At 41.1% G+C, this 12,337-nt stretch overlaps 1 protein-coding gene across 5 annotated transcripts in view; it reads right to left on the bottom strand.

Moving 5' to 3' along the window:
* Positions 1–12,337, bottom strand: part of LOC122793658 (zinc-binding protein A33-like) — a 990,434-nt gene that overhangs the window by 855,771 nt on the left and 122,326 nt on the right. For all 5 annotated transcript variants that reach the window (XM_044061879.1, XM_044061880.1, XM_044061882.1 and 2 more), the window contains one exon: positions 3,934–3,996. The gene's annotated coding sequence lies outside the window, so the exon portion shown is untranslated. The remainder of the gene's footprint in view (positions 1–3,933; positions 3,997–12,337) is intronic.

The raw sequence follows: 12,337 nt of genomic DNA on the forward strand, positions 1-12,337 counted from the left end.
TTATTCTTCATGGGAACAAGTTTGTTTTTTTGCCTTAGTTTTTATTGACCAGGTTAGTCAAACTCAGCAAAAGCACTTTTCATCAAGAGGTCCAGGGAGAAAATCTCCACATTTATATATTAAAACATTAAAAGTTGCAATCACATGCTATGTTTAAGTTTGAAAAAGACAAAGTTTTCAAAAACATACACAGATATGAATACAAGAAAATAATAAAAAAACATACATATATAAAATGCATGGAAAAATAAGGGGCAGAAATTCACATATTGGTTATATAAAGCAGAAGACAGAATGGTTACATGAATATACACAGTTAGTGTGATGAAGTGGTGTGATTATCCAGGAGCAGAGCAGCAGCATAATCAAGAGCTGGACAGGTATTATTTGAGTCTGCCTTTTTTCTAGTTGCCGTAGTTTAATCAATATGTTATTACACAGTTTAGTGACATAACTTAAAGTGAGTCACCAGATATAGTTTTAGATTTACTAGAAATTGCAAGATATTTTATTTCCTGTGCACAGTTCCCTTGTAGGCAAGTAGTGTTGAAGAATGTTGTTTAAAGAAGGAAAATGAAATGTTCAGGTTTATAAATTAGGTTGTGTGTAGGACAGATATCATGGAAGCTCAATCCACTGTAATTGCTTAATGGCAACACAGATATGTCCTGGATGGAAGGTTATTTGTGAATGTAGCTATCTTGTTATAGCATGCATCCAGTTTAGCTATTTAAATGCACCTGAAAATGACAGCAAAAACAGAAAAGGGAAATAAAGGAAGAATATGTCTCCAAAAACATGAGCTCTATAATCATATCTATCCAACTATTGTCTAGAATCACAAGTTAGAGGAGGTACAGAAAAACTGGAGGATAAGGAAAAATTCACTTATTGCAACTGAAAGATCTTCAGTGAAATGTCTGGATACAAAAGCAGCAAACAAGATGCAAGGGCAGTGTATTATTGGTAGAGGATGCAGAGCTTCATGGCTGAAGAACCTAAGGTACTGGCCTTGGAACCAGGTCAGATCCAATAACCCACAAGTTGAGACGGATGAAAATACAACACTGGATCTTACTTGCAAATCAAAATTTAATGCAGTCCATCTCCCACTTAAAGTGCATTCTGGAAACTTCAGAGCCCAATTTTTTGTAAAAAAGAAATGAACAACTGGGATTCTTTTCTTATAGATAATGAAAGATTGTTGCCTCGGTAGTAATATAGGACAACATGGAGCGCCTCAGTAGTAATATAGGACATGGAGCTTCGTAGACTGGTTAAGTTAAGTCTCATCAGCTACACTGGACAAATGGAAATATCATTATAGAAGGCCTCTTGTAGGAAGGATTCATACAGGACAGGTCATGTGGGCTGCAGGCCATCTGCCTTTATCCTAATCACATTAAAAACCCCATGAACTCATGGTCATCCAAGAAAGTGGTGGAGAGTTAATGCCCTCATCTTCAATGCCATGTGTGCCTCTTCTTACACTTATGATTCCCAGCAGGCATCAGACAGAACTACTCTGAGGATGATGAAAAGTGTACTGTATTATACAAGCCCTACAGGACCTATTTTGTAGGGGTGGCCAATTCCTCATACTGGTAAGAATGGTGGTCGGCAACCAAAGTGTCAGAAAAGGTCATGCCTCAACTGGACATTGAAGTTTCTGCAAGTAGCAATGACAGCAATGTTGCCACACTGTTAAAATCAAGGCCATTCCCTCAATTAACAACATCAAGCCCAAATGGCTAAAGAGATAACCCACTGAAGCAGATGATCAGCCCAGAGCCCAACCCCAAGAGCATGAATAAGTTCAAATCACTGCTCAACCATCGAGTTATGTCAAGGACATCAACCCCTAAAAGCTGGAAGGCCAACCTCAATAACAACAGCCTTGATGGAACTGGAGATCTATGTAGAAGATCTGAGCAAGTCCAAAGACCAAAGGTTCCGTGGGCCAATGGTAGTGAAGTGAAAGCTGCTTATGTCAGCGGCAAGGATGACAATCAAGTATCTGACGCTAATACAATGCAAGTCCAAGCCTGAGGCTACAGCAGGTGCCCACTGCTCTACAGACATCAATCCAAGTGCCTGTAGGTTAGCATTTGACCTCACATGAACCACAGTCTGAAAAAGGCCCAGTGAAAAGAATCAGTAAACATGGACTGCAAAGCTCGATCAGGAAGAAGGGTCTCCCATCCACTCCCAGTACCAGAGGATGGAGGGTCTTGAGGCATCACCTACTGGACCTTGAAAATGTCATTCCCTTCTAATAATTTAGCTCAAAAGGCACAGAAATACTTTGATGAGACCAATGTTATCTTGCAGACGAACATGTACATGAAGATTTTTTTCTCAGTTCAACAGACAATGACAACAAAACCATTCTAAGAAACTGTTCAGAAACAAGAACTTAAAACCACTGAAACAACTGAAAAGGGAATACAGGAAGTGTCCTCTGCCTTTTTAGAATTAAGACCTGGAAAGGAATATGTGCATTTCTCACTCCTACTTTTCAGTTCTTTTAGACTAGTCTTGTCTGTTCTCTGTCCTTACCCCCCCCTACCCCCCCTGTTTTCTCAATGATTACTTCAGCTCTTGAGCCCAGACAGGCTGATCTCAATAACTCATTCAAGTCTACAATACCTTTTCAGGATAGTTCCAGTTTAACACCCATAGCTTCTTATGGCATTCAGGCATGGTTTTGGAACAGACTTCCCTGAAGTGTTTTCAAGGTTCTGTGACATACTTGCTGCACTACTGTATACGGTACATATGAAGTGCCCACCTGCATCTTCGGTATATTGATGGATTGTTTTATTTTTTATATAAACAAAACTCATAAAACTGGTTTTCTCCATGCAAATGACACTGAGATTTATCACTGATCTTTAATCTCAGAAACAGCAACTGAAGAGAAAACTTGAACGGCATCCACAGACTTTAATAGACACAAGCTGCATGTGCACGGACAGGATGGGCTGCCACCTTACATGACTTCACCCACGGACTTCACCCACGGAAACGGTAAATTTACTTAGGCCATAATTTTAATAAAAAGCTTCTGCAGCTTTTTATTTAAAAATGTCCCAAATGAAAAACACACCTTTGCAAATGCATCACAGAACTTAAGTTACCACATTCCACAATGCAATAATAAACCATGACAAAACAGTTAATGACTTATGAATTAATAACAGGCAACATTCAAAGCTGCAAAGTGTAAGTAACAAAATGACAATAAGATTAATATCTTCAGTGCAGAACATTCTAGATTAAATTGTTGTTAGTCACTTATTATTCATATTTTCATGTTCACATTCACAGTTTCAAAACAGAGATGTTAGAGGGGGGCATGGTGGGAAATGTTTTGTTAGGACAGGCAAAAATACATTGTTAATATTCACTTATAGTGTGCCGTACTGAAGATATGCAATACATCAATATTTCAATAACCAAGTGACAAACTATTACATGGCATCAGGTGAAACCTTAGGATGAAGCTGAAGAGGTCCGTCAGTGTAGCATGTATGCTGTAACCTGCATATCTTTGCAGATATTTAGTGTTATTTACACAACTAATTATAAAACAGCATAATTTTTCATATTTTTGTAATTATCTCCATATGCAGACTTGATGGTGACTGTTACTACAAGAACATTATAGGAAAGTATGACGAGCTAACCAAACTATTTGTCCTAGCTACCCTTTTTAGCTAAATCATTCATGGAAGATAAATAAAATATCCTAATGAATAGTACTTTAGAACAACATAATAAAGTATCTTCCTATCCTTCCCTACTCCTACTCTCCTCTCCTACAGTGCTGGAGAAAAAAGCTTTCAGTGCAATCAACTCTAAATAAGCATTATGGTAAAAGAGGGGGGAAATGGAACTAACTCACCACACCAACAAAAAACAAATAAATACCATCTGGTTACTACAAAGAGGAAGGAGACTTGCCGAAATGTTCCTTCAGACAATCTTAACCACCTATGGAGAAAAAAAAGAAAGTGAGAAAATTCAGACACAGACTAACTAAAATACAACTACACAGTTTTGCAAGTCAATAGAAACACTGATCTAAGCATTACTCAAAACAAATAAATAAAATAATGTGCCCTTAAAGACAGTACTCCAAAAAAAACTGTTACATAGTTACTATCGGAATATAAACAGTGGTCCTCTATAGTTAAATAGTGCACCATACTCCGTCTTCAGTTGAAGGAATGCCACACTGTTTTTCTAACCTAACAAGTCAGAAAAGCAGCTCTGTAAGGTCTGCAACTCAGCCCCTGCACATTTTTTGTTAGCATCTGAAAATACCTCCAGTAAATGCAGCAAGTTTGTAGGAATGCAAGCTTACTCTGTTGACAGGAATAATCCTGTACCTGAAGAGCAAAACTGAAATTTAAAACCAGAAATTGCTGAGAATTCAATAAAAATTACATATGGTCAAGAATATTCAAATTTTGAGGTCAAGACTTCCGCCAAGCACATCCAGGGTTCAATCCTGCCCTCTTAAATGGGCAGAATATGTTTTCGCAACTTCTTTCCTCCCCTAACCCCCACCCAAAAAAAAACATACTGCTTGACTGAACACTCTACTAAATATAAACAGGAGCTGCATGAACAGGAAAATCCATCAATATCAATCAATAACCCCTTTCCCCCATTATTTGCACATGAGGTCAAGGTGTCACTTCAACGACGACAATCATCTAGAGCCAAGATTTACACTGCCAGGTGGCTAGCCCAGTCGCTGTAGCGCTTTCACACCACACACCTATCTTCAATTTAGTGTGTCCAATCTGGCTATGGACTAGAAAATGAGTGCCTCTTTTACAAATGTATGTAAAAAATAATATATAGATCATGACGACCCAGAAAAGATGCTAGGATTCATTTTCGACAAGCATGTCAGTGAACATGAATATTCTTTCAAGTTCTGCCCAGCACTGTTAACTTTCAGAATACAATTTCTCACAAAACATTTCAGTCAGCAAAGCAATTAAATAAAGGCTGTCATAAACAAGTTTTACAATCTTAGTTATTTTTTTTTTTTTTTTGTAAAAGAAAAAACACGTTTATACACAAGCACAAAGGTCTCATTTTTGCAGTACATGTCCTTGGTAAGAGGCAGGTTTTGTTGCTGCAAGTTACAGTGCCCTTTTTTTTGGCATGTTACAGATGATTGATCCTCCCCACTCTGACCTTGATGTGACTTTAAAGCCAGCTTCACTCTTGCTGTACACTCCTTAGGCTAATCTGACTAGCAAATTCCATCCTTCTATTTCATTGCAATTGCCAATAAGCACAAAGTATAAATGATGTAAGCTACCCTCCCACTGAATTTCACAAATACATAACACGGGGTGCCTACCCAACCAACCAGTGATGCTCTTAAGACAACTGTCCTTACTACAAATTGTCTTTAGAAACTCCTCCCAGTCTCCTCTCATTTTCATATACTAGTAAGCACTAGTAGATCAAACTGGGAATTTCCTCCCTTAAGACATCTTAAAGCTCAAGTTACCCTTATTCTTATCTTCTGCCTGCTTAGTGCAGTGTACCATCTAAAAGTAGTAACCTGTTTTTCCCCATATTTCTTTTAAAATCTGCTCATCCTGGTGTTCTAGTATACAGACCCTTCCTACAGATTTACTTTCTTTAGCACTCATTAATGCCCACGTTTTTCTTCAAGGCACTAAATATCAAAGTCACATTTTAGCCCGCTTATATGTTGCCAGACTGAAAGCAATGGAAACACTGAGGCAGTGCAAGAAAGTACAGTTGTGCAAGTCAATTTACCATAACAGTAGATGTTGAAAGGATCACTGCAATAGGCATAGCTATATAAGTTCTATTTTGCTAGGGATACAACAGCCAGACAGCTTCTAAAGCTTTAGAGCACTTTCCATGCACCAAAAGTGTTATCACTTCAAGCAGATTTGAAGAAAACAAATGGCTTGGGCACCAAGCCCTTTAATGCAAACTGAAAGGAGGAAATTAGAACACTGAAGGAGGTCAATGCTAGTAAAATAAAAATGAAAGCTCTCACACTGGCAACAACATACAAACTGTGATTATTTGAATATCTACTGTTAAGGTAAGTGTACACGCAACTGTACTAAATTCATTATTTGATTTGGGTAGATAAAAAAAAAACTGTGGTAAACAGAGAACAGTGAATTCACCATTGGTTGGGACACGCTGCTTTTGGTAAAATTTGTGAGGACGAAATTTACAAATTATTTAGAAGCAGTAGTTGAAGAAAGGTGATGTGTTTTTTTTTTTTTTAATTTAGATAGAGAGCATTCATTGGCCTTAAAGGTTTGCACTTTTATAGCAATTTATAGGTACATGAGAGCTGATAAGGGCAGTGGTTTGGTCATAATGAAAAGAGAGGATTACATCAATGCAATGTTCTCACTATTATCAGAAACTTTATAGTTACAGGAAAGTTACTAAAGATTTTGTGAGAAAAAAGTATATGCTCATTGATTTAATATTATTACATTTATTATATCAAGAATGTACATCTGTTGATATGTTTAACTTCTGTATAGGAGATCCGCCTGAATTGAGTACCCTGTTTGGGATCCCCAAAATACACAAAGATCAGAATATAGACATCCTTTTAGGCCTATTGTATCTTCTCCATGAAGTAAAACAGTTAATATTTCTACATTATTAGATACTTATTACTCTGCACAACAGGATTCAGAAAAGCATTTTTAAAAGCCTCATGGTTATTTTTGGACCAATTAAACAAATGGTTTTGAAACAGAAGAAACATTATTGTGTACAGTTGATGTTAATATATTATATACTTCTATTGATCAAGATGAGGAGACTAAGTTTGTTGAATTAATTTTTAAAGTAGTATGTACATAACTTGGTTTTGGATTCCAAAACTGTCTGCATTTTGCTAGCATTAGTACTGAATAAAAAGAAGTTCTGTACCTACCATGACGTTTAAATAAAAATAAGTGGTCAATGTGCCCAAACTCACACTGATAAACTCAAAAGACAGGCACAGCAGATCAGCAAGAGATGTTTATTTTCACTCCACGATCAAACCTCACAGAACAAAAACAACAACAACTGTTTCTGTTCTGTGAGGTTTGTTCGTGGAGTGAAAATAAACATCTCTTGCTGTGCCTGTCTTTTGAGTTTACTTACCATAACGTTCCATGTTTGTTGTCCTTAATCTCGCCTTCCTTCTTGCTGGTTGGGTTTGGAGCCGATCCTCTGCTCTGACTCGGCCGATATACAAAAGCTCGAGAGCTTTTACTGGCTAGAGGCTACCCCTTATCCCAACATGCCTAGCGACAGCAACAAGATCTCATTTGTAATAGCCCACACTAGAAATGTATAGTGAGAAAAACTATTTTTTTTACTAAGCTCTTACACAAAGGTAGAAAAGAAAGAAAAAAGGACAAAGTATGGTTAGCCAACCTGGTATGTTAGCAGGAAACTCAGCTAGTGTAACCAATAAAGTACTCCTCTCGAACCTCCAGGAAGGGAGAAGGAGGAGGTGACGCAAGAAGGAAGGCGAGATGAAGGACAACATGGAAACTTTATGGTAGATACATAACTTCTTTATGTTATGTTGTCCCATCTCGTCTTCGTTCTTGCTGGTTGGGACCGCGTCCCCAGCACCTGGTTCTCGTGTGGCTTACTGGAACAAACTCTTCCGGACCCTGGAACCAAAGGTTTCCCCACTCCAGGAGACCACATCCACTTTGTAATGAGAGATAAAGGTATGAGGATTTTGTGAAACTATACTTAGAACCCATTTGTCCTGGGTGATCATGAGCCAATTTTGTGAAAAAAGTGCTAGCTTTCTTTTCTCCCCAAAGGGGCTGTCAAAAGATAAGTGCTTGGTGCTGGAAGTGGAAAGTCATTGAGACTGTTTCCTGTATGGCTGTGATTTTTCCTCTCCACTCTTGGAGGTAGAAGCGCCCCATTGTTTAGGCCTGTATGAGCCTTGGGTCTGTGATCTGCCTCTGGGGTGTCTGTATCTGCTCCTTTGTGGTCTGACACTGAAAAAGACCAATTTTTTGTAGGCCAGTTCCTGCTAAATCTGGGAGGCTGTACCTGCAAGAAATCCTTGACTGCATAGATTTAGCCTTGTCCTCCATTTTCTTCACATCTGAGGGAATAGTTTTCGAGTGTCCAATACCTTGAGTTTCCAGAGGCCCAGTCGCTCCACGTGGGAGTCGAAGCGGCCTGTGGCTCTGAGGTAGCAGTCGTCAGGGGCTGCAAAAGCGCCTCACTGAGAACCAGCGATAGGCTAGAAGAAGCCTCGTCTGTTTTGGATCTCGAATTCCTGTCCTTTTCTTTTCATTTTTTGTAAACTCCGGTAGTCGGCTGATCCGACGGCATTATATAATTAAATCTTCTGCCAAAGTAATGAAATGCAAAATCGTACCGACGCTTAATAGTGCGTTGGTTAAATCTAGCACAAAACCGACAACTAGCAACGTTATGGTCAGGGCCTAGGCAAGGAATACGGTAAGAATGAAAATCCTTATGAGGTATTTGCTTCCCACAAGAAATACGGTTATTAACTTTTTCTGACATCGGTCTGGAGCAAGAAAAAAGTTTCCCCAATGGGGTACTTAGCTTTAATGAAGACTTCGGATCTAAAATTCGAATTTAAATACTTCAGGAGTCGGCCGACCGGCACTTGCGAACTGCTTTTGCTTCGGGCACCGCACGGCAAGAAAGACTGAAGAAAATGGCATCGGCTGCATCTTATATACCCTTGGCGCACTGACGTCAGGGAAGAAGCGACAGCAACCAACGCCGGACCTAGACTTTGGAACTCAGGCCGACTGCGGGTAGCCTGCCAGCAGGATAACCCTATTGTAATGACTGCAACAGTGAAACACTATGAACATCCAAAGGATGCCCTACTCCGGGAGACCACATCCACTTTGTAATGAGAGATAAAGGTATGAGGATTTGCCCATGTTGCTGCTGCACAGATTGAATCTAAAGGCAATTTCGCTTGGAAGGCAACAGAGGTGGCTAAAGCACTGGTTGAATGTCCTCTGGGCCTTCCTGGAAGCGTCTTTTTACACAAACCATATGAATAAGTGACTGTGTCCAACAGCCATTTTGATAATGTCACTTTAGAAACTGGATAGCCTTGCTTATTGTCAGCAAAGGATATGAACAATTGGTCTGATTTTCTGAGGTCTTTGGTCTTGTGTAAATAAAAACTTAATTGTCTATGAACATCCAATTGGTGTAATCTGTACTCTGCCTTGTTGCCATAATTGGGGAAGAACACAGGAAGCTCAATGGATTGATTTAAGTTATACTCAGAACAAACCTTTGGCAACAAAGGATTGGTTCTCAGAGAGACTATCTTTGTGAAAAATGAGATATGGCGGGCGAATACACAAAGCATGCAATTCAGAAACCTGTCTAGTTGAGGTTATAGCAACCAAGAAGAGGGTTTTCCAAGACAGAAACTTCAAGGGACAAGAAGCAGCTGGTTCAAAGGGGGGCAGAATCATTGAAGCTAAAACCAAGTTTAGGTCGGGGGGGGGGGTTCTCTTAACGGGGGCCGTAAAAAAAGTGTTGTACCTCATAAGAATGCTCTGCACAACTTATGGGACATAATGTCTGAACCAAAGTCTCCTACATGAAAACTGGAGACGGCAGCCAGTTGGACCTTAATAGTTTCGGCCAGAAAGTCAAGAAATCTTGTGAACAGGAGCTGTAAAGGGATCAATGTTATTACTTTTGGCCCAGTAAGACAGCCCCTTCCATTTGCTAGTGTAAATCCTCCTACTAGTGGGCTTGTGGGAGGACACTAGTATGTGTTGTACAGCAGGGGAAATATTTGGTAGCCTGGCTAAGACTAGAAGTGGAGTAACCAAGCAGTCAACTTGAGAGTTTGAAGGGATGGGTGAAGCCCGCCTGACTGATGCGTCAGAAGGTCTGGAATTGGGTCCAGTATCCAGGGCTCCAGTTGAAGGTGATGGCAAAGAAACGGAAACCATTTCTGACAAGGCCATTAAGGAGCAATGAGGATGAGTTTGCAACCCAACAATTTTGCTTTCTGAAGTACCTTTGGAATGAGAGGGAAGGGTGGAAAAACGTATAGTAGTCCCGGAGGCCAATCGTGAACAAGTGCATCCCTGGGTGACTGTCCCGGAGGGGGAAATAGGGTGAAGCAGCTGCTGCACTTGTTGTTTAGAGGAGTGGCAAAAAGATTGCAGCATGGCTGGCCCCATTTGCAGAAAATCAAGTCTGCAACTTCTTGCTTCAAGGACCACTCGTGAGGCATGAGGATAGCCCTGCTGAGCCTGTCTGTCATCACACTGGATTTTCCAGGAATGTGCACTGCAATCAGAAAACGTTGGGAAGATATCTCCCATTGCCATATTTGAAGTGCTCCCAACACAAGGGGTAAGATCTGGTTCCACCTGCTTGTTAATGTACCATACCACTCACATATTGTCTGTCTGGATTGCAATTGTCCCTGTAGGTAGAGAGTCCTGAAGTGCTTGCAATGCCAGAAGCCCTGCTCTCATCTCTAGAACAGTGATGTGCAAATGGTACACATGAGGTTGCCACATTCCTTGGACAGTCCATCCCAGATAATGCCCCCCCCACCCTATCTGGGAAGAGTCAGTGGTCACTGTGGCTACTGGATGAGGGTCTAGAAAGGGTCTGTCCAGAGTCACCTTGGGGGGAGACCAGCCACCATACTAGGTTCTTTTTGCAAGATTCTGTGATCAAGATCATGTGTGACATTGGCAATTCCTGGAAAGACCACCGAGAGAAAAGAAGCCACTGTAGAATCTGCAGGTGGAAGCATGCTAAAGGAACTAGCGTAATAGCTGCAACCATTGAGCCAAGTACTTGTAAGACTTGTCTTGCCTGAGCTCTTGTCTTGTTTATGAGAAAGGAAACTTGTTGACGAATGGTTGACACCCTGTCTAGAGGCAGTTTTGCCATCATGCATCTTGTATCCAAGTCTGCCCCTATAAAGGTAACAGACTGATAAGGCAGACTTCGTAGTTTATTGTGATGCCCAACTGGGAACACGTTTGGATTGTGTAGCCTCATGCCTTGATTAGATGATGCTCGGTGGTAGCAGTGAGGAGCCAGTCATTTAGATATGGAAACACCTGGAAACCTAGACACCTCAGGTGAGCCGTGACCACTGCCATACACTTGGAGAACACCCTGGGGGCTGTGGTAAGATCAAAGGGCAGGGCCCTGAACTGATAATGACTGGCTCCTCCTGGAGATCTATGGAGCACATTCAATTGTCCTGACCCAAGAAGGGGAGAATGGACTGCAGTGTCACCATCTGGAACTTTGTCTTTTTTACCGAATGGTTTAGCTTGCCGAGATCCAAAGAAGACAGGGGACTGGAAACCAATCTTGGAAATAAAAAGAACCTTGAGTAAGTTCCGGATCCGATTTGGTCTGCAGGGACTTCCTGGATGGCTCTTTTTTCTAGCAATCTTTGAACCTCTAGGATTGTATGATCCCGAAGACTGGGTGAACATCTGGGATAGGACTTTTGTCTTTTGAGGAGGACTGAGAAAAGGGAACTTTGTAGCCCCTGGATATTATCGACAGTACCCATGTTTCCCTCGTGATAGATTGCCAGGCTGCTGGGTACAGTGATGGTCTGCCCCCCGATTACCTCCAGAGGTGGACAGCCGTGCCTCCCTTCAGGAGTGCTGGAAGGGCCTAGCAGAGAAAGTATCTCTGTCGCCCTACTGTTGCAGACCCCCTCTGCAGCGAGGACGGGGTTTTCCACTACTGTTTCCCCCTCTGCCCCTGGGGGAAAAAAAATCACCACGTGTCATGCAAAGACCCCTGGGATTTTTGGAACCACATTTTCCCACTCTTCTGACCCTTAGGACAGGGTCTAGATGGAGTGGGGAAAAGTACAGTTGTGTACACTTACCATAAATGGGGATGTTAGAGTGTATTCACTGTTGCAGGCATCACATTTGGGTTATCTGCCTGCAGGCAGCCCTCAGCTGACCTGAGTACCAGAGTCTTCAGATTCCAGTGTCAGATGCTCTCTCTTCTTCCATGACATCAGGGGTATAAAACATGCAGCCTACATCAGTTTTTCTTGCCCCAGATGTCAGGTGGCCCCACAATAGGAAGAAATTATATGTTATGGTACACCTCCATCAAATACCAAATACACCAGAGAAAGTACAGTTTTGTACCTACCATAAATGTAGATGTTCGAGGGCTATTACAGCTGCAGTAATTACATATGGGTTTTCAGCCGAAGTCCCTCGGTCGGCCAATTCCAAAGTCTTGGTCCGGCCGGTTG

This window comes from Protopterus annectens, chromosome 2.part0 (genome assembly GCF_019279795.1).
Source record: "Protopterus annectens isolate FY-2018-M chromosome 2.part0, PAN1.0, whole genome shotgun sequence".
Lineage (NCBI taxonomy): Eukaryota > Metazoa > Chordata > Ceratodontiformes > Protopteridae > Protopterus > Protopterus annectens.